The sequence below is a fragment of the Cupressus sempervirens genome, chromosome 9 (genome assembly GCF_028749045.1).
Source record: "Cupressus sempervirens isolate cs-2001-9-10 chromosome 9, ASM2874904v1, whole genome shotgun sequence".
Taxonomy (NCBI): domain Eukaryota; kingdom Viridiplantae; phylum Streptophyta; class Pinopsida; order Cupressales; family Cupressaceae; genus Cupressus; species Cupressus sempervirens.
Genome location: NC_143126.1, coordinates 232,926,756 through 232,952,243, shown reverse-complemented (window position 1 = coordinate 232,952,243; position 25,488 = coordinate 232,926,756). Strand labels below are relative to the sequence as shown.

Below are 25,488 nucleotides of genomic sequence, written 5' to 3'. Positions count from 1 at the left end.
TCTCAAAATATAAAATTACCTCGAACAACAAGTGACAAATTGTTAAATGTATGGAAAATCATAAATTCATTCAGCTATAATATTTTTGAATGAAAAAAATATAATTAAAATATAATTTTTGGAAAAAGCCATGAGCTATGTGGCTCCAAATTGTGTCTATTCGACTTTCTAGTAGTGGAAACTCTTCGTGTTAACTATGACGATCTTGAAATTTAAAATGATAACCATCCATGATCTATATTTGTGTTTTAGTGATAACAAATATGCAATCCAATTTTAAGAAAAATAATAGTCTTAAATGTATTTGATTAAATAAAATAAACAAGAGTACGAGTTTTAGTTGTATAATTCTAGTATTACTGATTATGTTAAAAAAAATGTTAAATAAAAAAAGTATGAAGTAACATAAATGGATCATCTACTCAATCCTATTATGAATTAATGTGAATACATCTGATCATTACCTGGACAATATTATGTACAAGATCTTTAATCAATCACCAAGAGATAATATAATCTGTAAATACAAATTTTTGCATTCTTAGTTTTGCATGAATAATTTCAATTGAATGGAAGGATGATTGCTTGTGTGAATTCAATATATGAATGATTAATTTAATTTGGTACAAGTACTATGCAAGTGTGTATGTATACATGTAAAGTAGTTCACATAGTGAACTAATAGACATACATACATGCACATATGCATACACTCATCATAATCAGTTAGCCTTAAATTTGACCAAAGTTATTATATATGAACAAGAGATACATGTTTGAAGGGGAAAAAAAAAAAAACATTTACATAAGTACCTCTTCTCCCCTTGAAGAAAATCACAAAGCAGGGGCATGGGGATCACAACGACACAACACAATAACTAAATGTAGAAATCATAAGGGAGTGACAACAAAATCCTAGATCTCCACTAATATCCACAATCATTCACAGCTCTCCACCGTCTTTCGTGTGCACTTCTCCACAATCATTGAAAACAATTGGAGAATGATTAATGTCATGTTTTCTTTTATTTTTTGTTTATAATCCATAATCTAGAAGATTTCTCTATATATATACATACTTACATATACATATATACATGAAAACAACAATGTACTTTCTAATATTTTATAGTTGTTAAACAAAATTAATGTTTTACAAGATAATACACCTAAAAAACTATTAGCTCAGAAACAAGAACATGGTTTTGAAATCATACAAAACGTTCTTGACATGACAGGTTCACAAGTGAGGGTGTTGACCAATCTTGAAAACTTGAATGCTTAAATGAAAGCTATCGATGATCAAACACTTATGCTAGAGTTAAAACACACTAGAAAGTTGATATTAGATAAAGTAGAGGTAGATATTCATAAATTTGATAATCAAAATTCAATGTACAAGAGTGAAGGAGAAGTAGAGGCTTTAGAAAGAGAAGGAGAATGAGTGGCTTTAAAAAGAGATTGCATGGCAGAAACAATACCTAGACAACATTGAGAATATTATAGGAGCCACTAGATAGAATTCAGGAAAGAGTTTTGGCTGGCACTATGACATTTGAAACACTAGTTAAATTGGTCTAGTTTCTAATTATCTGGGTTGATTACTTCATTACTATATGATCCAATGGTAATGTTAGCTATTTTTTTTACATACATGAAAACAATATTCTTATTTATTATTATATATACATACATACATGAAAACAACAATGCACTTTCTAAGATTTCACAATAGTTCAACAAAATTAAAGTTGTATAAGAAAATGCACCTGAAGAACTATTAGCTAAGAGGAAAGAACATGGTGTTAAAATAGTATAGAAAGTTCTTGACATGAGAGGTTTGCAAGTGAGGGTGTTGACCAATCTTAAAAACTTGAATGCTGAAATGAAATCTAATATGATCAAACACATATGCTAGAGTTAAAGTTGATTTTAGATAATGTAGAAGTAGATATTCATAAGTTTGATAATCAAACACTAGTAGAATTTTGGCAAATAAATGACCAGATGACTAAAACTTTTAGTCACAACACTAACAATTTTAGTTACTTGACCAAAATTGATCAAATTCTAGTAATGTTTTGTAATTTATAAGTATATGTTGTTATAATTCTTTAGAATAATTGAGGGGGGGGGGGGGGGGTGAATCAGTTATTCAAGGTCCAATACCACTTTTTTTTTTTTTTAAATCCTCAATAGCAAATAACTGAAATTATCATGCATATAATTTGAACATTTAAACAACTATGAAAAGTAGACATGCATCACACCATAACACTGAAAATTTGATAACCCAAAAACCCTCCAGGAATAAGAAGGTAAAACTAGGGTAGGGATGATACCCAAAAAATAACTATGCAATTGATTTCAACCACTTCTGATGGTCTACACTATTAAAGACCTGAACTGTTAAAGGCTACAACACATTGTTAAATGTGACCTTGTTAGAGGATTTCACCATACAGTTAGGAATGGGCCTGGTTAAAGGACTTTGGAACATTCACTTGGAATGTCACCCTGTTAAAGGATTTACAACATGGCTATTAAACCAACATAAGTTTATAGAATTTATCTTAACTATTACAATTGCTAGAGAGTAAAAACAATGGCTTTTGATCTGATATAACTTACAACATATCTTATAGATTATAGATCACACTTTAGTTCAATCTTTTGCTTGGCTTTGATCACTTTTGATCTATCAGCTTGTCATCTCAAGCTTCGTTACCTTGAGTCTTCTTATTCATCATACCAATGCCATCATATCTATGGTCACCTATTGAATCAAAGTATTTGTGCTCTCTTTCTCCTTAGCAACTTCTTCAACACTTCATGCTTTTATGCCTGACCACCACACCATACTTTCGTTCATGACCTTATGACTCCTTAAATAGAAATTTGGAATACCTTTCCTGCATGATTCTCCCTTTCCAACTTTAGGGTTTCAAAAGAATAGGTAAGATACAATGTATCTATCCCATATCTTGCTCTTATATAGAAACTTCATCTAGAATCCAATTGTTTTTACCAGAAATGATTTACATAGTCTTCTGTGCCACCAGCTCATCATTCTTATCTTCTAACTGGTTCACAAAATTCTAGATAACTCCCATGTTAGCTTAAATCTAGTGAATCTTTGATTTTCAAAATAATGCAGCAACTCGGCATTATTGATTTACTAATGCTTGGCACCCTCTCTATTACTTAGCTCCTATATTTTGCTCTACATTTGTATCTTACTCGGCACTTGTATCTTTTCTACTACTCGGCACCTAACCTTCACTCGGAACCTAAAGACCACTCAGCACACTCTAAAGGTGAACTTGCTTGGCTTCAACTAAGAATTAGTTCAGCACTAACTAGCTTGCTCGGCACTCTCTTATGAACTTAGTTAGGCTATACAAATGACTTAGCTAAACCTTACATCTTTGATATGTCTTGGTGCGTCTATCCTCTATGTCTTAGAGTATGTAATCAATACACTATTTCATCAATGGCTTAGCTGATCCTTATACTTCATTACAATATCATAACTTCAACCTTTGTTTAGGTACTCTAATTACATCTTATTGATTGCCACCTCCTTGTCAATCAACACACTTATAGTATTTGGACCACTAAAGCAATTGTCATTCTTGCAAGTAGCAAGTTTGACATCAATGACAAAAAAATGATTGAAAACATTCTTTACCAATTCCATTACTCTTCATTGCTTTTCAATCATTTCCAACAATTTCCCTCTTTGGCATTTATGGCAAACCAAACTAATCACTTGATCAACTTAGTTATCACCAAAATCATATTCGTTTCCTGCTACATTCTGATTCCTTCTTGACTGCTGCATCATTTACTACTGATCTCATATATCTCCATATCTTTACCTTTCAGTTTCTCATAAATCTCCCTCTTACATATATATCTTCCCCATGTATCTCCTTCTTACTTTATATTGATCAATTTTCTACATATATCTCCCTCTTTGACATAAATGCCAAAGATGTAACATCTTTAACATGCGAAATATAAGCTTTGCATCTCATGTTTTCTCCCTCTGTCACCATGCTTGTGACTATTTTGGAATTCCTGCTCCTACTGTCATCCTATGCATCATCCTTTTGATATTTCAATGATTTGCTCCAGTTGATGCAGGGCAGCTTCTTTGCTTTTAAACTGGTTGAGTTAGGGGGATTACCCCCAAATTGCCTCTAAGATATTCAAAAGCATTATTGGGCAATGGTTTGGTGAAGATATATGTAGTTTGTTCCTTTGTGTGAATGTACTCCATCTTCACTTGTTTGTCTTCTACCAGTTCTCTGACATAATGATACTTGATTGCAATATGCTTGATTTTTGCATGCATTAATGGATTCTTGGATATTTTTATAGCACTTGTATTATCATAATACAATATCACAGGTTTAGTTACCTCTTCTTTCATTCCTTTCAATAGATGTGTGAGCCACACAATGTTTGTGCAATTGACTACTGCTACCACATATTTTGATTCTGCAGTGGACTGAGATGTGCATGTTTGCTTCTTGCTAGTCCAAGTAACTAGTCTTTTACCTAAAAATAATGCTCCTCCACTTGTGCTTTTTCTGTCATCAATGTTGCCTCCCCAATCTGCATCTGTGTATGCATTGAGCTCAAACTTTTCATTCTTTTTATAATATAGGCCAAAATCATCAGTTCTTTTCAAATACCCCATTATTCTTTTTACTGCTATGAGATGATTTTCCTTAGGATTAGTAAAAAATCTAGCCACTATTCCAACAGCTAATGATATGTCTAGTCTACTATGTACAACATATTGTAGTTTTCCAATCATGGATCTATACATTTTTTGATTAACTTTAGCTGATACATCATCTTTGGATAGCCTATGTCCTGTTGGCATTGGTGTGTTGACTGGTTTGGAGTCTTCTAATCCAAATATTTTAAGTATATGTTTGATGTACTTTGATTGTGTCATAAATATACCATTTTTTAGTTGATGTACTTGCAAACCAATAAAAAAATTGATTTCTCCAAACATAGACATCTCAAACTCATGTTTCATTTTGTCAGCAAAACTTTTGCAAAGCACTTCCTTTCCTCCAAACACTATGTCATCCACAAAGATTTTAGATACAATAATATCCTTACCTTCTTCTAATTTGATGTACATCTTGATGTTATCATCAATTTTTTTAAATCCTATTTGCACTAGATACTTGTGAAGTCTCTCATACTGTGTTCTAGGTGCTTGTTTTAGACCATAGAGTGCTTTATGTAGTTTACAAACCATATCCTTGTTGTTTTCATCAACAAATCCCTTTGGTTGTTCAATATAGACCTTCTCTTCCAATATACCATTTAGAAAAGTAGACTTTACATCCATCTGATATACTTTAAAACTTTTATATGCAGCATATGCAAGTAAAGTTCTTACTCCTTCCATTCTTGCAATAGGGGAAAATGTTTCTCCATAGTCTAATCCTTCTTCTTGAGGATAACCCTTACATACTAGTCTTGATTTGTTTCTAGTAATCTCTCCATTCTCATCTAGCTTGTTTTTGAATACCCACTTGGTGCCAATCACATTTTTGTCAACTGGTCTAGGAACCAAACTCCAAGTTTTGTTCTTTTTTTTTTGATCAATCTCTTCTTCCATAGCTTTATACCAATCACCATCTTGTAATGCATCATACACTGTCTTAGGTTTAAATTTTCTTAACAAACATGATTTATTTCTTAGTCTATTCCTTGTCATTGGCATTGCATCTTTGTCACCAATTATTTGTTCAGCAGGGTGATGCCTCTTCACATATTTGGACAACCTTGGTTCTGTCCTTGTTTCCATGTTTGATCTTTCAGATTTAGGGTCACTATGCATTTCGTTGTCAAGTAGAGTCAGAATGAGCATTTTCTTCATTCTGTAACTCAACTTCTAAATGTAGCTTGACATTCACTGGTTGTGACTCGGTTGAGACTGAAACTTGCTGTTGAATCCCAATTTGATTGATAGCATCCTCATCAATAGGCATTCCTTCATAAGAATATACAAAGGTTCTGTATTCATCCATTCTCTTTGGTTTTTCAACTTGGACATTTGCATGCTCATCAAAGTTTACATTTGCACTTTCCACAATTTTGTCAGTGTTAGTATTTAAACACTTGTATGCTTTACTTCTAGTAGAGTAACCAAGGAATATGCCTTCATCACTTTTTGCATCAAATTTTCCATTTCTAGCATCTTTAAGGATAAAAAATTTGCAACCAAATACTTTGAAATGCTTTACATTGGGTGAGTGACCATACCATAATTCAAAAGGTGTTGCACTCATACTTTTCTTGACTTGTACTCAGTTCAGTGTATGAATGGCCACACTTACAGCTTCTCTCCAATATTTCGGAGCAATAGTCTTTTCCATCATTAATGTTCTGGCACACTCAATCATAGATCTATTTCTTCTCTCAGCAATTCTATTTTGTGAGGGAGTTCTAGGAGTTGATGTTTGTCTCTTGATTCCTTTGTCTTTGCAAAATATCTCAAATTTGTTTGATGTGAATTCACCACCTCTATTTGATCTTAGGCATTTCAAACTCTTTCCTGTTTCCTTTTCAACTCTAGCCACATACCACTTAAACATTATAAAAGCATTAGATTTTTGTTTCAATAACATAGTAGTCATCATCCTGGAATAGTCATCAACAAAAAACATTATATATTTATCTCCTTTGTAGCTTTGTACTGCTATTCGACAACATAAGTTAGTATGGAATAACTCAAGTACTTCTTTAGATGTATAGTTTTTACTCTTGAAACTTGATTTGGTCATCTTCCCTAGCTGACATTGTTGGCACATGATATTGTCAGGTTTCTTCATTTTAGGTAAACCTCTGACTTTCTTCATTTTACTGATATTGACCAGATTATCAAAGTTGACATGACATAGTCTTCTATTCCATAACCACACATCATCAAATTTTGCAACAAGACAAGAAGCATTTTCCATATTAAGATAAAACATATTACTTCTTGTTTGATCTCCTTTTCCTATCAATTTGCCATTAGTATCATAGATTTTTGCAGTTTTGTTTCCAAATTCTACTTTGCAACCCTCATTGCCTAATTGTGAGACACTTAGAAAATTGTAGTTTAGTCCTTCAACATAGTATGCATTATCACATGAGATTTTCTCTATAAGCTTAATGGAACCTTTTCCTTTGATTTGACATGGAGCATCATTACCAAATCTAACACTATTTCCATCATACTGGGTAAAGTTAAAAAACTTACTTTTGTCTCCTATCATGTGATGTGAGCATCCGCTATCTATGATCCATCTGTCATTCTTGTTCATACATGTTAGCAGTGTTGTAAGTTCTTCTTCATCCGATCGGTCCTTCATGGCCACATAAACAACTTCATCATCATTATCATCCAAATCCTCTTCAACAATATAGAACTTCTTGCCTTTGTCTTTGTAATCTCTCTTATCATCTTCTTTTCTATTTTTGTACTTTTTACCTTCCTTGTATTCTTTTTTCTATGTACACCTTGCAGCAATATGTCCTACTTCATTGCAATTGAAACAAATAATAGGCAGCTTATCCTTGAATTTTCCTTTGCCTCTATGGAATCTTCTAGCTAGCAATGCTTCCAATTGTTGCACATCTTCCTCATCAGTGCTACTGTCACTGGATACATATTTCATCTCTCTTCCCTTCTTTGATTTCACCTGATCAACATCTTTTAGTGATAGCTTGGCCTTGAAAGCAGATTCAACATTCTCAGGTCTATAGTTGTCAAAGTTAGATAACTCAAATGCAATTAGTCTATGCACTATACCTTCAAAACTTAGATTGTTTCTTGGCACACATCTTAGCTCTTGTATAGTTGATACTCTAATAGCATAGATATAGAGCAAGGTTCTTAGGAACTTACTATTAACACCATCATCATCTAATTGACCACTCAAGCATCTTATTGCACTTACCACTTCCTTTATTCTAGTGGCATACTGAACAACATTCTCATGTTCTTCCATTTTCATATCATCAAACTTTCCTCTGAGGCTTTCTCTTTTTGCTCTTTGGACATTCTGATCTCCTCCATAAATGTCTGATAGGGCTTTCCACATTTTGAATGCAGTGTCACATCCTTTGATATCATCAAATTCAGCATAGTTGAGTGCAGAAGCAATTTCTAGCATTGTCTGATTATGTTCTTGTTTGTTTTTCAAATCTTCTGCAGTTAGAGTACCAGTTGGATCAACATGTTCAGTAATAATTGAATTTTGGGCATAATCTCCTATGGATCCAAGATGTAACTTCATTAAGCTTTTCCATGCAACAAATTTGTCTTTGTTGAGCTTGGGAACTTTTCTTTTAGGCATTTTGATATTTTCTGGTTCTAGTCCCTTTAAACTAAGTCAACAACAGTGCTATGATACCAATTGTTATAATTCTTTAGAATAACTAAGAGGGGGGCTGAATCAGTTATTCAAGGTCAAATGCCACTTTTTTTTTTTAATCCTCAATAGCACATAACTGAAATTATCATGCATATAATTTGAACATTTAAACAACTATGAAAAGTAGACATGCATCACACCATAACACTGAGAATTCGATAACCTAGAAACCCTCTAGGAATAAGAAGGTAAAATTAGGGTGGGGATTATACCCACAAAATAATTGCACAATTGATTTCAACCACTTCTGATGGTCTGCCCTGTTAAAGACCTACCCTGTTAAAGGCTACAACACATTGTTAAATGTGACCTTGTTAGAGGATTTTACCATACTCTTAGGAATGGGCCTAGATAAAGGACTTTGGAACATTCACTTGGAATGTCACCCTATTAAAGGATTTACAACATGGCTATTAAACCAACCTAAGCTCATAGGATTTATCTTAACTGTTACAATTGCTAGAGAGTAACAACAATGGCTTTTGATCTGATATAAATTACAACATATCTTGCAGATTACAGATCACACTTTAGTTCAATCCTTTGCTTAGGTTTAATCACTTCAGATCTGTCAGCTTGTGATCTCAAGCTTTGTCACCTCGAGCCTTCTTACTCATCGTACCAATGCAATCATATTTATGGTCACCTATTGAAGCAGAGTATCTATGCTCTCTTTCTCCTTAGCAACTTCTTCACCACTTCATGCTTTCATGCCTGACCACCACACCACACCTTGGTTCATGACCTTATGACTCCTTAAATAGAAATATGGAATACCTTTCCCGCGTGATTCTCCCTTTCCAACTTTAGGGTTTTAACAGATTAGCTAAGATACAATGTATCTATCCCATATCTTGCTCTTATCTAAAAACTTCATCTAGAATCTAATTGTTTTTATTAGAAATGGTTTGCATAGTGTTTTGTGCCACCAGCTCATCATTCTTATCTTCTAACTGATTCACAGAATTCTAGATAACTCCCATGTTAGCTCAGATTTGGCGAATCTTCAATTTTCAAAATAATGCAGCAACTCGACATTATTGATTTACTGATGCTCGGCACCCTCTATATTACTTGGCTCCTATATTCTGCTCAACATTTGTATCTTGCTCGGCAGTTGTATCTTTTCTGCTACTTGATAGCTAACCTTCACTCGACACCTGAAGACCACTTAGCACACTCTAAAAGTGAACTTTCTCGGCTTCATCTAAGAATCTATTTGGCACTAACTAGCTTGCTCAACACTCTCTTATGAACTTAGTTAGGCTATACAAATGACTTAGCTAAACCTTACTTCTTTGATATGTCTTGGTGTGTCTATCCTCTCTTTCTTAGAGTATGTCATCAATACACTATTTCATCAATGGCTTAGCTGATCCTTATACTTCATTACAATATCATAACTTCAACCTTTGTTTAGGTACTCTAGTTACATCTTATTGATTGCCACCTCCTTGTCAATCAACCAACTTATAGTATTTGGACCACTAAAACAATTGTTCTTCCTGAAAGTAGCAAGTTTGACATCAATGACAAAACAATGATTGAAAACATTCTTTACCAATTGCATTACTCTTCATTGCTTTTCAATCATTTCCAACATAAGTGACTAAATAGATGACTAATTTGGTCATCATGGTAAAATCACAAGGTTACACAAAGACAAGTGACTAAATAAATGATCAACAAAATGACTAAACAATTGGTCAATAATAATTAGTCACCTAAACAAATAACTAAATGAACGAGTAATGAATTTTTTATCATATTAACTTATTCTTTTTACTTTTTAATAATTTGTATTATTTAGTAATGGAGTTTTTGATCTATAAATACATCATTGTTAGTTAACTTCCTCAAATGTCCTATCAATTAATATTTTCCTTTTATGATCATCCATTCTCCTCACTAGTGGTTCTCCATTAATACAATAAGAATAGAGGAATGCCAAATTGAAGTTGGCAATGATGGATCAACTACATCAACATGACATAGAAATTGTACCACATGTGTTGTAAAACAAGAGTAGAGGAAAGACACCAACTATGATAAAACATATTTGTAGTCATTCAAATCAAATGCTCCATGCCACATTTGATGCCAGACCTGCATAGTACTTTCCTATCTATCATATAGTGTTTGAGGGGAGTATGATAGCTATTAATAAGAATAATACATTTTAGAAGAACTTTTTATTAATTTTAATTTTTCTTTTGAAAATTTTTAACTTTTTATACTTTGTGAAATTATATTGAAAGATAGAAATAATATATGTACAAGCTTTAATTTTCTTAAAGCTTTTAGACTTAGTATAATTATATTAAAAGATAGAAATGAGATAAGTCACATCTTTTATAAAAGTTGGATTTTTTAAAAGTTAAATTTAATGTTTCTTTTACATTAAAAATATTGAATGCATGTAGAGTGGCTAATATTATGATATTTATATTTATAATTTTAAGGTTTTATAAGTTTTTTTGTGGAATAAATTGTCTATCAAGATGAATCAAATTTACTTTTGAAATCTCAAGATGACTTTATTTGGAATGCAATATATAAAGAAAGGACGAACATGTTATTTCAATAATACATTGTAATCTATCATTAAATATATATTATATGTTATTATATAATTATTATTATATTAAATAAGAAATAAAGTTTTTAAAGATTAGATAATACATTCTCCAACCATTTTATTATATGTTATATATTTTATAATATAATTATTATTGCAATAAAGAATCTTTTTTAAAAATTAAACATATTAAAATGTTATTAAAATTTTAAATATATATTTAACTATTAATATACTCAAATACTTATATTTTTGAAAAATATAAGTCAAACACAAATATCATAGACTAACTATTTTTTGAAGTAAAAATTATAATAAATTTAGTTGATTTTTTAAATTTAAATAAAAATAAAACAATTAACTAATTATTAATGTTGATAGGCATTCTACAATTATAGAATGGGTGGAGTGGGATGGTGTGAGTGTGTTAATGTTTACTTTTATTCTCCTAGGTTAAACTTGACATCCATCTACATGTCAAAAGTTTAAATCTTATTATAAAAAGAATATACTTTTAAAAATAATTTAAGAAATACAATATTAATTTTTTTTTAAATTATAATATTTGGAAATTTAAATGATCCATTTTTTTAGAAATTAAAATTAAAAGTTTAGGTTAGTAAAAACCTAAATAAATGTAGATAAAAGAAATATAAATAATTATAATTATTTTGTTGTGGATATCTATTGACATTTCTTTAGATAGATTTATTTAAGATATCTATACTAGTAATATTAATATTATATAGGACATGCAAGAATGTAGAAAGAGTAAAATTATTTAAAAATTTAAATATACTAGTTTTTTTGAAAAATGGAATAATAATCTACACAACGATTAAAATGGGGGTAAATATTTGATAAATTAAATATTTATTGATCATGAAATAAGGATAATGTAAATTCAAAGAGGTAGTAGCCTTATTGCACCATCAAATGATTCTTTGATAGTGCTCATCAGTGACTTTTGTCATTTCATAACTCTGTTTCATTATTCTTTGAGATGATAAAATTTTGTTTGTGATACAATTATTGGATTAAATTATTGTATATGATTTAAGTTCTTTTCAAAATCTATTTATATTTGATTCATAATTTTAATAAAAATGTTTTACAAATAATTGGAAATAGATTATATATTTTTATAATATTGATCATTTAAAAAAACAATATTTTAAAATGGTTATTTTGAAAAATAGTATATCTTTTAAATTGTTATTATAGTGATATATAGCACAAAATTTAGTCAATGATTATTAAAATTTGACATAATAAAATTTTGTTTGTTATAGTATTTTGTTAAGTAGGAGATAAATTCAACATGAAGTGAAATAATGATATTGCTATTTGAATTTAACTACGTAGTTTTTGAGTCACTCATTTACCCACATTTTATGAGTAGCAATTCAGACAAATCCATCTCTCATGAGAATAAATGGAACCTTAGCACTTATTAGATCAAAGGGATGCTGACAGAGGTAAAGCATCGAAACTTCTTGGGAGGTCACCCATCCCACTATTGCTCCATGTTGAGTTCACTTAACTATGGAGTTTCCTTCATAGTTAAACCCATTCTTCTTGCAAACCCATTTCCAAAACTTATGTCCAAAACTTGCACCAAGTTTTGTGCCTTATGAACCATTCATTAGAAGCCCCTTAAGCTCATTAATTGAAAAGTAGGAGATATTCTCCATAGCAAGTCAAATTGTAATATTATTATATATTAGGATTTAATTGTGTAGTTTTTGAGTCAAACTCATTGACCCATGTTTTAGGAGTATAAGTTATTTACACAAATGAATCTCTCATGAGAATAAAAGAAACACTTAGCACTCATTGGATCTAGGTGACGCTGACAGAGGTAAAGTGCTAGGAATTCCAATGAGGTCACCTATCCAAGGACTACTACAACTTGAGCATGCTTAACTACATAGTTTTGTCCATGGTTAAAACTGGTCTACTTGCAACTCCATTTTCAAAACCTTCGCCAAGTTTTGTGCCTTATAAACCATTCATTAGAAAGCCCCTTAAGCTGATCAATTGATAAGTGAGAGATATTTTCCACATCAAGTTAAATTGTGATATTACTACAAGGATTTACCTATGTAGGTTTTGAGACAAACTCATTGACTCATGTTTCATGACTAGTGGTTCACTTGAATCCATCTCTCATAAGAATAATGGATCACTTAGCACTCATTAGATCTAGGTGATGCTCGCATAGGTGAAGCATAGAGACTTATGGGAGGTCACCCATTCTTGTACTACTATATTGAATTCCTTTATAAGATTTATGTTCTTTTAAAAGTCATTTTTATTTGATTTATTAAGAATGATAATAATATTTACAAATAATTAAAAATATATTATAAATAGATCATTGTATTTTTGTTAAATTTTTAAAATGATTGTTTTGAAAAATATCATATCTCCTAAATTGTTCTTATATTGATATGTAGAAAAATATCTATTCAATGATAATTAAAATTGCAATGATTTTCAACACAAAAAAATTTAATTAAAATTTTGAATAGCCCTTCTATTAAATTAAAACAACTTTAATAGTAATGTTGTTATTCAAACATTTGATTTTTTGATATTATATATTATTCTACTAAAACATATTATAAGACTAAAATATATGAATATTAAAATTAAAAATATTGTTATCATTAGATTCCATGCTCTTTCTATATGGTTGACCTCGTAGACTTTGCTTCCAAAATCATGAAATGACCCTTAATTCATAATTCCTCATGATTGAATTTTGTATTCATGTGAAAGAGATATTCTAAATTAAATATATCAAGATAATTAGTTGTAAAAGTCTCATGTAACCTGGAAAATTCAATAAGATATGCTTTTAAGTTTCCTAGAAAAGGTCATATTGAGGACTTTCACACTAGGGTTCGAAGAGGAAATTTGCAGGTGTAATGGTGATAGGGAATTTGCTTGATTTATTTATTAGGTGATGACGATAGTAGTGACCTGATGATGGTTTTGAATGCGTAGGATATTGTTAAAAAAATACAGGGGCAAAATGTGGAAGCGTAGACAAGGCGCGTGTGTCAACTGTTCGCCAAAATGGTTCAAAGAAATCTGATCTCATGGAATGCAATGCTCATAGGATATGCAGAAATGGGTTTCTTGACAAGGATTTAGACACTTTTAAGAAAAAGAAATTGGAAGATGTAAAGCCAAATTGTACATCCTTCACCAGCATCCTTCCAATATGCACCAAAATGGGAGCTTTGGAATATGGTATGTAGATCTGAATGTTGCTTTGTACAATCAGCTACTTCCCAAACACATACTCTATAAACCTGCACCAATTATAAAGCATAATATGACTTTCTAAATGAAACATGAAAATTTTTATAGCAAATAACATATAAAAATTCTTTAGAATGCTTTAAGCATGATCGGCATGCCCCCTTCCATCCTTTTCTTCTACAGTCTTCGACATTTCCATAGAATAAATGCGGCCAAGAGGAGCCCTAAAGGGGCTGCGAGAGTAGGAAGCAAAACAACAAGTAGAGGGGCTTTCTTGCTTCCTTTTGATGTTGCCTGCGCTAAGTCAAAAGCAGCCAGCCTAACAAACAAGGCTTCGTCGTCAGATGAAACATACATTCCTAACAAATCCCAAAAGCAGAGTCTACAGACTGCTAGACTAGATTCACCAAAGGCGAAGTCTATGCAGGAGCAATTCTTCAGACACGTGATCTGGCAGCCCTCTTACGTTTGCTCCTTGCTATAAACGATGATTTCTGTTTCAGGCAAGTATTGTTTCTTCGCTTCCCAGAATCCATCGGTAGTAGTTCCCGCTGCGGCAGAGCATTGTAGGGGTGTTCGCTGGGCACACCCAGTTGACCACCAACTCTGAGAATCATTCTTGGTCGTGAAACCCTTGATACAACTACACGCATCATTCACACTAGTACAGAGTTTGCCCCGTAGATATCATACTGGTTGCACTGACCTCCGTACGTCGACCACGGTTCAGTCCATGTTCCATCATCATTCAAGAAAAACACTTTTAATTCTCCTTTCTCGCTTAGAAAGATTCGCGCTGTTAGGTATTGGCCCCACGGGGATGAAGAACAAAATTCCAAACAAGTCACTAAGTGCTGAAAAGAAGAAGGTGCAATGGAAATTCTAGAAATCCCCGTCTCTTGCATACGTCTCCAGATGCCTGCTAATTTTTTGAACTTCTCCAAATTCACTTATTGGGGTCTGCCACTTTAATTACCACAATAATGGAAAATGTGCTATTAACAGAATTGCGCACCATCAACATAATTGAATCCAGAATAGACAACCACAAATATCTCTATTTAGCGGTTCATTAAAATAATATAATCTGCAACCATAGGAGAGAAAGCATTTTCAAGACACAGTATTACTGAATGATAAAGAGTTAAACCGAAGATTATCCAGGAGATAAGTGATCACACTCCTACTTTGTCTTAGACTGAGAAAACAATATGCTGGGAGATATGATCTTGAATACCTGCGATCATCCTGGATATTTAATGATCCACATGATATAGGTCCTATGGTCAGATCATCTACAAGCACAAACAATGATAGCGAAATTGACCATCTATATATCCTTTTATATGTTGTTAATATCCATATTCTTAAAAATTCCTGTTGATACATCTTTGTGTATTTCCCATGAGATAGATACAGAACATGATGGTTTGATATCCTTATTTACATGTCGGAAAAAAAATCATCATTCAAAATAAGCTGGAGATTCTCCAGATTTCACACGTTTGATGAAAGTCTTGCAAATAAATTTCCCCACAATTTTTCTGCTTTAAATAATTTATGTCTTTTGCATTAGTTCAATCATTTGATAAGCATAGTAGAGTCCAATACTTATGCTCTGTATAGTAGGATTCTTGTGTTTTTTAATTGTATTTGTCACTTATTACTCTTAGGTGAATCCTGATGGCTTCTTCATTTCAGTCATAGTTTCATAGAGTTTAGTTTCTCATACTGATTGTTTTATATCTTCATTAGACTAGATCATTCTGTCTGCCCCTGCCAGGTATGGCGTCAAATGTCATTTCATTTTGCATGTTGATTGAAAAAGTGGTACATGATTCGTGATGTCTAACACCCCCTCTTCTTAATCTAGGGTTTTTCAATCTTCTCAGTCTATCTACAACCTGGTTCCATTGGCACTTCCCTGTGTATCTATTTTTATAGAGTCAGTGTAGGAATTGTCTCTGTTCTAAATTTAATATTGTGGATGTATAGTCTTCTATCTATTGCTCAAATGAAGTATGATGTGAATTTTCTGAGTTATTTGTTATAATTCCATTTCCTCTATCTTCCTACATCTGAAGCCCAAAGGCTATGCCTAAACTCTCACTGTGATAACAAAGAAAATGCCCCCTCTATTCATCTTCTACTTCATAGAGCACAATTTTTTTGTTAGAGACATATCCTTTTGCTTAGATCTGCATAGTTAGGTCCAACGATTTTATATATATCTCGTCTATTTTCTCATGTGATCTATCTTCAACAACAAATTTATGAACTATATTCTTGAGTTCAGTGCAACTGCAACATGGTTCCATTTTTCACCTGTCTCTACTCCATTATTCTTCTAACCTTTCGTACACTATCCCATCTTCCAGTAGCAGTTTAGATATTTGATAGCAATACATATGTTGCAGAATCTTGTGTTTCCAACTCAATAAGATGTTTGGCTGCCTTCTTTCCAAGTTGTATATTTCCATGGACCCTACAAGCAATAAGCAAGGTGTGCCAAATCAAAGCATTTGGTTCAAATGGCATTGTATATCTATTCTTGTACTCTATATATTTCCAGTGGCATTGTATATCTATTCTTGTACTCTATATATTTCCAGCATAAAATCTATGTTTTATAATAAAAAATTCTAAACAAATTATTTTGTTTTTTTGTCTTAGAAAAACATTGACCAATATTCATGTAAAGATCTTTACATGTCAAGACATTAACTGCTGTGCAAAATTGGACAACATTATTTCTCAGCCAAGAAAGTTAAATGTAAGATTAATCTCTTGAACCCTTGTATATCTTAGCACATTGCTTGATTCTGAAACCCAATATAGAAGATATGACATTTGTATGCACGATTGGAGCATCTGACTTGTACTTTTTTATTTCACTTGTGTGAGCTATTGTTATTCAAATTTAGAACTAAGAGATCCATTTCATAATCAGAAATCTTAAAAGAAACTTCAGTTTGTTGTATTTTCCTAGCATCACAATTAGGCTATAGAGCGTTGTTGTAGATGTCAAATCCCCCAATCAGGGGTCAATTTTCCTATCAACTAAGTTAAGACAAGTTTAAAATTATGAGGGTATCTATTGTATTATCCCAATTAGGATTTGAAAACTTCTATTTTTATAAATGGATTAACTAGTTTTAATAATAAAATTATTGTGAACAAAATGTGTAATAGCTATGAGATGATTTCACTTGGATAGATTGAAGTACTCCTCTATCTTAGAACATTTGGGCTCCTCGGTCTATTTAGTTATGTGTAGATTTCACCTGTATAGAGAATATTTTTTCTTCATATTCCTTATTGAATTTTGAAAATGAGATCATCACAATCTAAGTGAATCATAAGAACACAAATCCTCATAGGATCCATTATTTCTAAAACCTTCATCGTCCTACCATAAATAGAGCCTCTAGTATCTTATAGCCCATGAAAATTATATCAATGATTAGTTGTCGAATCTACCTTCTCAATGATATAGTATTCAGACTATTTGTAAAAAGATATAATGTGCAGGCTGGTTGAGAACTTCAGACTGAATATTTTGGTTTAGGGTATTGCTTGATAACTTTCAAAATTCAACTCGACATGACTCAGGTTGATAAGAAGATTACATAGATATGAAAAAACAAATTGGTATTAGTTAAGCTACTGAAACCTTTTATGTAAGCTTCACTTTGTCTTTGAATTCCTTCTTATATTTCTTATGCACAAAAGATTATTGGATTTACAATCTTTTGTGGTTGACAAACTTGATAGATTTTCAGTGGCTCGCCCACTTTTACCTAAAAAATGGGGAAAACTTGTGTCCAACAGTATGTTCTAAGATTTCACATCACAGTGAAGTATGTGGTATCTACACTTCTTGTGCAAATACAAAAGTCCTCGTGCTGTCCCTAGAACAATCTCCTGGTTGTGCATACACCGATAAATCATTGGGCAAACCCAATCTGGGTGCAGGGTCCTATCTAATTGGTGCAATGGCACCCACAAACATGAATTTATTTTCATGTAATGTTGCCTAAATGTCTCATTGTTTTGGTTCTCAGTTATAGGATTTACAATAAAACTATGCTTTTTACCATAGTTGGATAGAGACTAAATGTATGAAGGATGTGGGATAGAGATTAAAAGTATGAAGGATGTTGGTTGAATTATGTAATTGAAACTGATATTCAAGAATTAGATATAGTAGCAAGTTAAAAGGTAAGTCATCAGTCCTTATGGAAGTGAGAGAGGTTGCAGTTATAGAGTCGGGCAATGTAATAAGGGAAAACATTTGGATGTGGAATATTAATCTTCATATATGCAGATCAACATCTTAGCAGTCAATCAATTTTTTTGATAAAGAATCGTCAGTATAAGAGTGGTTGATATATGGGTCTATACAGTTGGTGTGTAAAGATTTGAATATCAATAAAATGATATTTCTGCACATTGTTATATGTCGAATTGTTTTCTTGATTGTTTTCAGTATGTTTTGGCATTTGATTTTGGTTATTGTATTGGTTGATTCAAAGAGCCACTCATATGGAATGGTAGGTTATTATATATTATGTTTTAGCTCTTATAATATCCAATTTCATTAATATAAACTGAGAACCAATTAAATCTTGTGACTCTTAAACTCTTAGCCTTGGAAAACATAGCCAAGTGCAGGGACGATATCTCAGAACCTAACCATTGAATTTTTCTCATTTTCAGATATGTGGTTGGAAATCCAGTTTGCAAGAATCTCACTAGGGCGATTGTGAAAATCTTTCGTGGTTAAAAAGTTATTCTTGAATGTGTGCGGGTCTATATGGAATCAAGGAAGTGGTATTATAAATTAAGATTTCATTTCTAAATGTTCATTTTTTTAATTTTATTTGTCTCTTTGGGAGAAATGATTTCTCTTTTCTATATTAAGCTACTTGCCTAATTGCAATGGCAGGTATATCTCGGAGTTTAAATCCTTCACCCCAAAGTCATGCAAGACTCAAACCCATCACAACCATAACCACCACAAGACAAGTTGCTGGAACTGCTTGACTTCCACCAAGGCATTCTGTGGCTAAGAGACCAGCAAGAGTAGAGCTCTGCATTCTAGTACAAAGAGATATGGTTCTGAAAACATTCTCTTCCTACCTTAAATGAGGAAATTTGGATACCTAGTAGCCAATCATAAATTCCGAGCCATGGAATGCCAGTACTGGTACCAACAGTTGCACTCATTCCATAGATATTATCTGACTTTGATTTAATGCAAGTGGACTTCTGATGCATAGTGACGTGCAAACAATGGCCACCAGTGGCATGAATGGATGAATTAGATTTACTAATGGCTTGACATAAGTATTGAGAATCAGAACCATTGACACAGGAATCAACACAACCTATAGTATTGACTTGGACATTGCTATAGCATCATCTGGAACCATATAACTGATCAGTAGACTAGTCAATAACAGGGTGACAATTATTGATGTTATTATTGAAAAACTAGTTAAAATGATGCTTAGTGCCACATCTCCCTCGCTTAAAAAGCTAGCATAGCTTGATAATTGAGCAACACCAACGCAAGCAGTGAGTATGAAACCAGAAACAAATATTGGTGGTGTTCTAAAATCTCTTGCTATCAAAAAGCCTAATACAGGTTTCATTACATATTGCACTAGATATCCAATTGTCAAGGGCAAAGGCATGCATACAAGATATTCAACCTTTGAAATTCTAGTGCAAAATTCTTGATAGAAAGTTGGACGCCAATGGAGAGCATTATCCCCCACAAGAGTTGGGGCATAATACTCTTTGATAACCCAAGTAAAGGTGGTAGTATTGATAAGGGCTATAGCTGATGTTCCTATGACAATCACAGGTAGCATTACAGGTAAAGATGGGAAAAATCCATACTAATGACTTTGGGAAATTTCTTGTGCTTAAACCCAAACGAGGCCAATGAAGCATTTCACTTCCAATATATTATGCCCACTCTTCCAGTGTATGCTTCACTTCAACAAGACACTTTAAACCCACCATGTCTTCTTTTGTTGCAATTGCTCTTAATCATGCCATTAACTAGGTTTAGAGGAAAGGAAAGAAACCTCTTACTTGAAAAATTGTGTACCCTTACCTTAGAAGGATTGAATCAGATGGGCATTCTTTTTATTAGTCAAAAGAGAACAAGTATTGAATGCGGCAATAGTTGTGGCTACCATTGCAACAAACCGGCCTTGCACAGATGGTTGGAACTACTGATGAGCAAGGTAGGCATTGCAAACCATAGGTGGACCCAAAACAATTTAATTATAGGAGAAGAAAGATTGGTGAAGGGATACTATAATTGAGTGTATGAGTCTGGAAGCTGAATTAGATAGTATACGGATATCGTAGAATTTGCATACATGGAAACCCTGTGTGAACTGAAGCCTGCACTACACCCTTCATAGTGTGGGAAACTTTTGTCGGGCCCCAATTTGATTCCATTCTTTTATTTTTTTCCAATGTGGAAACAAGGAGGATCACTGAACCTCTCGTGTCCACTCGTAGTCTTCATTTCTAAAAGTTAATTAAGTCTGGGTATTGTTTGTTGGCTTTGTATAGACAAAGCCTAGAGTGTTTGAAGTGAGAATATAGTAGCAGGGTAGGAGTCTATTGGGTGGTTGCTTAAGTGAATTTGTGATATCTATAGAAATAAAATAGCAGGTTCATAAATACAAGGTTGTTCAATATTTGGAATTTGAATCACAATTTGATAATGTTGATGAATGCATTAAACTATGAGAAGTAAGTAGAAGCTAATTGATTATTTCATTTGTGAAGACTAAGAAATATAGGTGGATTATAGTTTGAAATTTATGAATATAGGTTGTTGTCACAATGATGCTATCAATCTATAATAAGTTGTATTGCTAATAGCAATAGAAGCATCCAAGTAGTACTTTGGGGTTGTGAATGTTCGCTCTGCATCACCAACATACATTGCAATTAACTATGAACTAAATTTTAATCTCTTGTAACTATTTAAGATAATTGCACAAATTGAAAAGAAGTGAAATATTCACATGGATATGGAGTTAACAAAGTAAGAACAACCTAATTTCTTATTGATATATTCTATAGTGATATCTATTTTTCTTTCTTTCTTTTTTGCAGCATAGTTCATTTGAATTTGGTTCAATCATGATTTTTGTTTCTACTTATCATGTGAGAATATTTTATAAAGATAGTTGTGAGCAATATTCTCCTATTTTTTCCTATCAATCTAAAATTTTAATATTAAGTAATTCTGCAAGTTCATATTAGATTGTTTATGCAATAAAACCAATAATGAACTTTTGAATTAAGATTTGAATAGAAAAATGTTCATGCAAGAGTTATTTAACTATTTTTTATAAGATCCATGAAATCATTTATTGAATATTGTGCTGATGTAAATATCTTTGTGAGGTTTCAGATCCATATGGATACAAGAATTCCATTTTTTTCCCCCTAGAGTGGCTACTTCCAAAGCCAAGGGAGAATAAGCTAGGAGTTACAATATAGGTATGCCTTTATGTTGCACATTTCACTTTTTTCTTTTTCATCAAATATTTCATTATTTGCATATTGATGTTCTACATTGTATATATCTAGTCCATTCCTTGTCTAGTGGAAAATTATATCTTTGAAATATAATTTTTTATCTTAGAAATATTTTTCTATTCTGAAATATATTATAGAACATCATCATGCTCTCTCGGCACTAATTTTTGGTTGTTAAGAGACATCATTTTTAGAAACTAACATCACTATAATACAAACCATGCTTACTATCCTTAAATACATTCTCCATTAGTTTGAAATTCCAAAATTCATTATCCCATATATCCATTGCTTAAATAAAATATTATAATTACCTACGTGTGATCTATATTTTCATTTTAGGCATTTTCAAATACTAGACTTTTAAGTGTCCAATCTCTGATCTCTATGATAGTGCATAGATTAATATAGAAACATAAACTATAATCAAATTAGACAAAGGTCACCAATCAATAAAAAGATTGTTTTTAAGGATAGTGAAAAAATAATTAATCATAGAAGTGAATGCAACATGATTAGTAAATACATCGTTTTAATGATGAGAGAAGAAAGAAGACAGTGGTCAAGGCTTTCTCTAAAAGACCGTCAAAATCAAACCTTGCCCAAGTTAGACAATGATCAATATTGTGTAAAAATGAATGAACTATAAACATGTGATCTTGTTTTTACAATTATTGCAGAGACTATGAAAAGAAAAAATAGTTGGTTTGATGTGACTTTTTAATGGGGTTTGATGTTTTTTATTTAATGCAAAGGTCCATTTTCTTGACATAAATTGTATAATCATTTGTATCTTTTTCTAAGAAGTTAGCACAAGAAACAATACTTTTGTGTGGCCAAAGTGCTCCAAATTATATTTTATAAAAGTCTATCACTACAATAATTCAAAGAAGTGTAAATAACATGAAATATATATTTAAAATACTTGAAAGAAAGAATTTAAAAATGTTGAATTGTTATTGATAAAGATTTAGATTATTGTTTTTCATAATAAATAAATAAATTATACTTCGAGAAGAGTATATCATGTTATAGTGACTATGATCATTGTAGATCTAATGTTGGAAAGACATCTTTCACAATTTTTTGCATTATTCTATAAAGGGTACTAGCTCAATGGAAGAGCACTTACATTATAAGTAGGAGGATGGTGGTTCAATTCCATCATGCCCTAATATGACTAGATTAATGATTAAATAAACTACCAAATATATTACGAAATATACTACCATATATACTACCAAATATACTACCATATATACTGCCAAATATACTACCAAATATACTATCCAAAAAACTACCAAATATACTATCAAATAAACTACCACAATTACTAAATAAACTACCATATAAACTACCAAGTAACAACAATAAATGACTAAATCAATGACCTAATCAACAATTAAAATAGTTTAGTCATAAATTTGGTTGGGAGATAAATGTCTGGCAATAAACTACCATTGGTCACGTGATCAAAATTAGTCAAATATCTATAATTTTTATTAGTTTATTTAGTAATATATTGTTGTTTTAGTACTAGTGAAAATGCTAAGGCATGAGAGTGAAGGAGAAGGAGCAGCTTTAGGAAGAGAATGCATCACAGAAACAATAGCTAGATAACACAGAGGATATTATGGGAGCCATTGGATAGAATCCAAGAAATTGTTGTAGTAAGTACTATGATATTAGAATTATTTGCAATTCTCTTTGAGAATTTACAGTCCAAATATTAAATGCTTATAATATTTTCTCAAGTATTGGCACAGTCTCCCTATGATGATCGCAAGTATCAAGTGCTTATAAGAGTGTTTCAAGGTTGGGAACCACTTCAACATCCTATGCATGGTTTAGAGGTAATGTCATTGTGGAAAAGGCTTCTATAAGGGAATGACCCTCATGGTTATGGCATTTACACACAAGTAGAACTTGCTCCTTCAACTCCTTACACTCAAATCTTCACTTGAGTTATTCTTCAATTCATTGCATATGCAATTTTATCACCTTTGAAAGCTATATTTGATCCTGTTAGCGAGGAACAACTAATTTACTAGTACATTTGGGCCCATTTTTTGACCTTTATTGGTCAAAATTTTGACCCAATTTTTGACCCAAGTTTGACCAAGTTTGACCAACCCATTGGTTGAAAATTTCCTAGTTGAAAGTTTGACCAATGACTTTGTTGGTCAAAATTTTGACCAACCTATTGGTTGAAAAGCTTCCAGAGCCATAGTGCGAGTTGCACCAAGGAGTGGTTGAAATTTGGACCAATGAAGGTAGAAATTTTTTACCAATAAATGTAGAAATTTTGACCAATGGAGGGGGAACATTTCAACCAATGAAGGTGGAAATTTTGACCAATGAAGGTAGAATTTTTTAATTGGTGAAGGTAGAAATTTTGACCAATTAGTGTAGAAATTTCGACCAACAAAGGTAAAAAATTTTGCCCGAGAAGGTAGAAATTTCGACCAATGAAGGTAGAAATTTTGACCAATGAAGGTAGCAAATTTTGACCAATGAAGGTAGAAATTTTGACTAATGAAGATAGAAAATTTTGACTTGTGAAGGTAGAAATTTTGACCAATGAAGGTAGAAAATTTTGACCAGTGAAGGTAGAAATTTTGACCAATGAAGGTAGAAAACAACTAGGAATTAGTAGAAATTTCAACCAATGAAGGTAGAAATTTCTACCAATGCCTGGGTGTAAATTTTTTTTTAGGCATTCTATAAAATAGTTCACATGCCTTGCATATGATATGACATTTTGCATACATCGTGCACTCTCTCATCTGGTTGATGATGGATTATGGAAAGTGATCTGAAATGATGATGCTAAAATTCACACATAATCAAATCCAAAACAAACTTGCATTACAAATGGATTGTAGAAATCTGATATTGTTAATTTTGCATGCATGTCCACCAGGACAATCACATGTGATAGTCCTAGTGGACATGCATGCAAAATTAACAATATCAGATTTCTACAATCCATTTGTAATGCAAGTTCATTTTGGATTTGATTGTGTTTGTTTTTTAGCATCATCCTTTTACAACACTCTCCATAATCCATCACTAGTCAGATGAGAGAGTGCACGATGCATGCAAAATTTCATATCATATGCAAGGCATTTGAACTATTTTATAGAATGCCTAAAAAAAATCAATAGTAACTAATCAAACTATCATAAACACCAACAATAACTAATATGCTTCTTCATTAATATGCCTAATAGAATAAGAAAACTTGGCAACTATGCATAGCAAGTTATACACAAAAAGGAAATCATTTACAAGATATATAATTTGAACAACCATGTGTTAAGATTCTAAAATTTGTATCACTTGCCTAAGTTTGACAGTTGAGAATAAGTTCATCATCCTCCCTACAATATGTTTCAATGGCCTACACATCCACAAAAGTTTTAGCATCTCAAATTTGTAGAATGTGAATTGTTTGGTAGTGAGTGGACATGATTAACAATAAATAATCATATAAAAAGACTCCCATGTGAAGCATGAATAGCAAAGGAAATGAATATGGGTAATAGGGAAGAGAATTCAATAATGGAGGCTCTTAACTTTAGTTATAGTCATGATATG

The 25,488-nt window shown here is 32.1% G+C and overlaps 1 pseudogene; it reads right to left on the bottom strand.

Moving 5' to 3' along the window:
• Positions 1-19,229: 19,229 nt before the first annotated feature.
• LOC149538349 (putative sodium/metabolite cotransporter BASS3, chloroplastic pseudogene) lies at positions 19,230-20,552 on the bottom strand (annotated as a pseudogene).
• Positions 20,553-25,488: the final 4,936 nt, after the last annotated feature.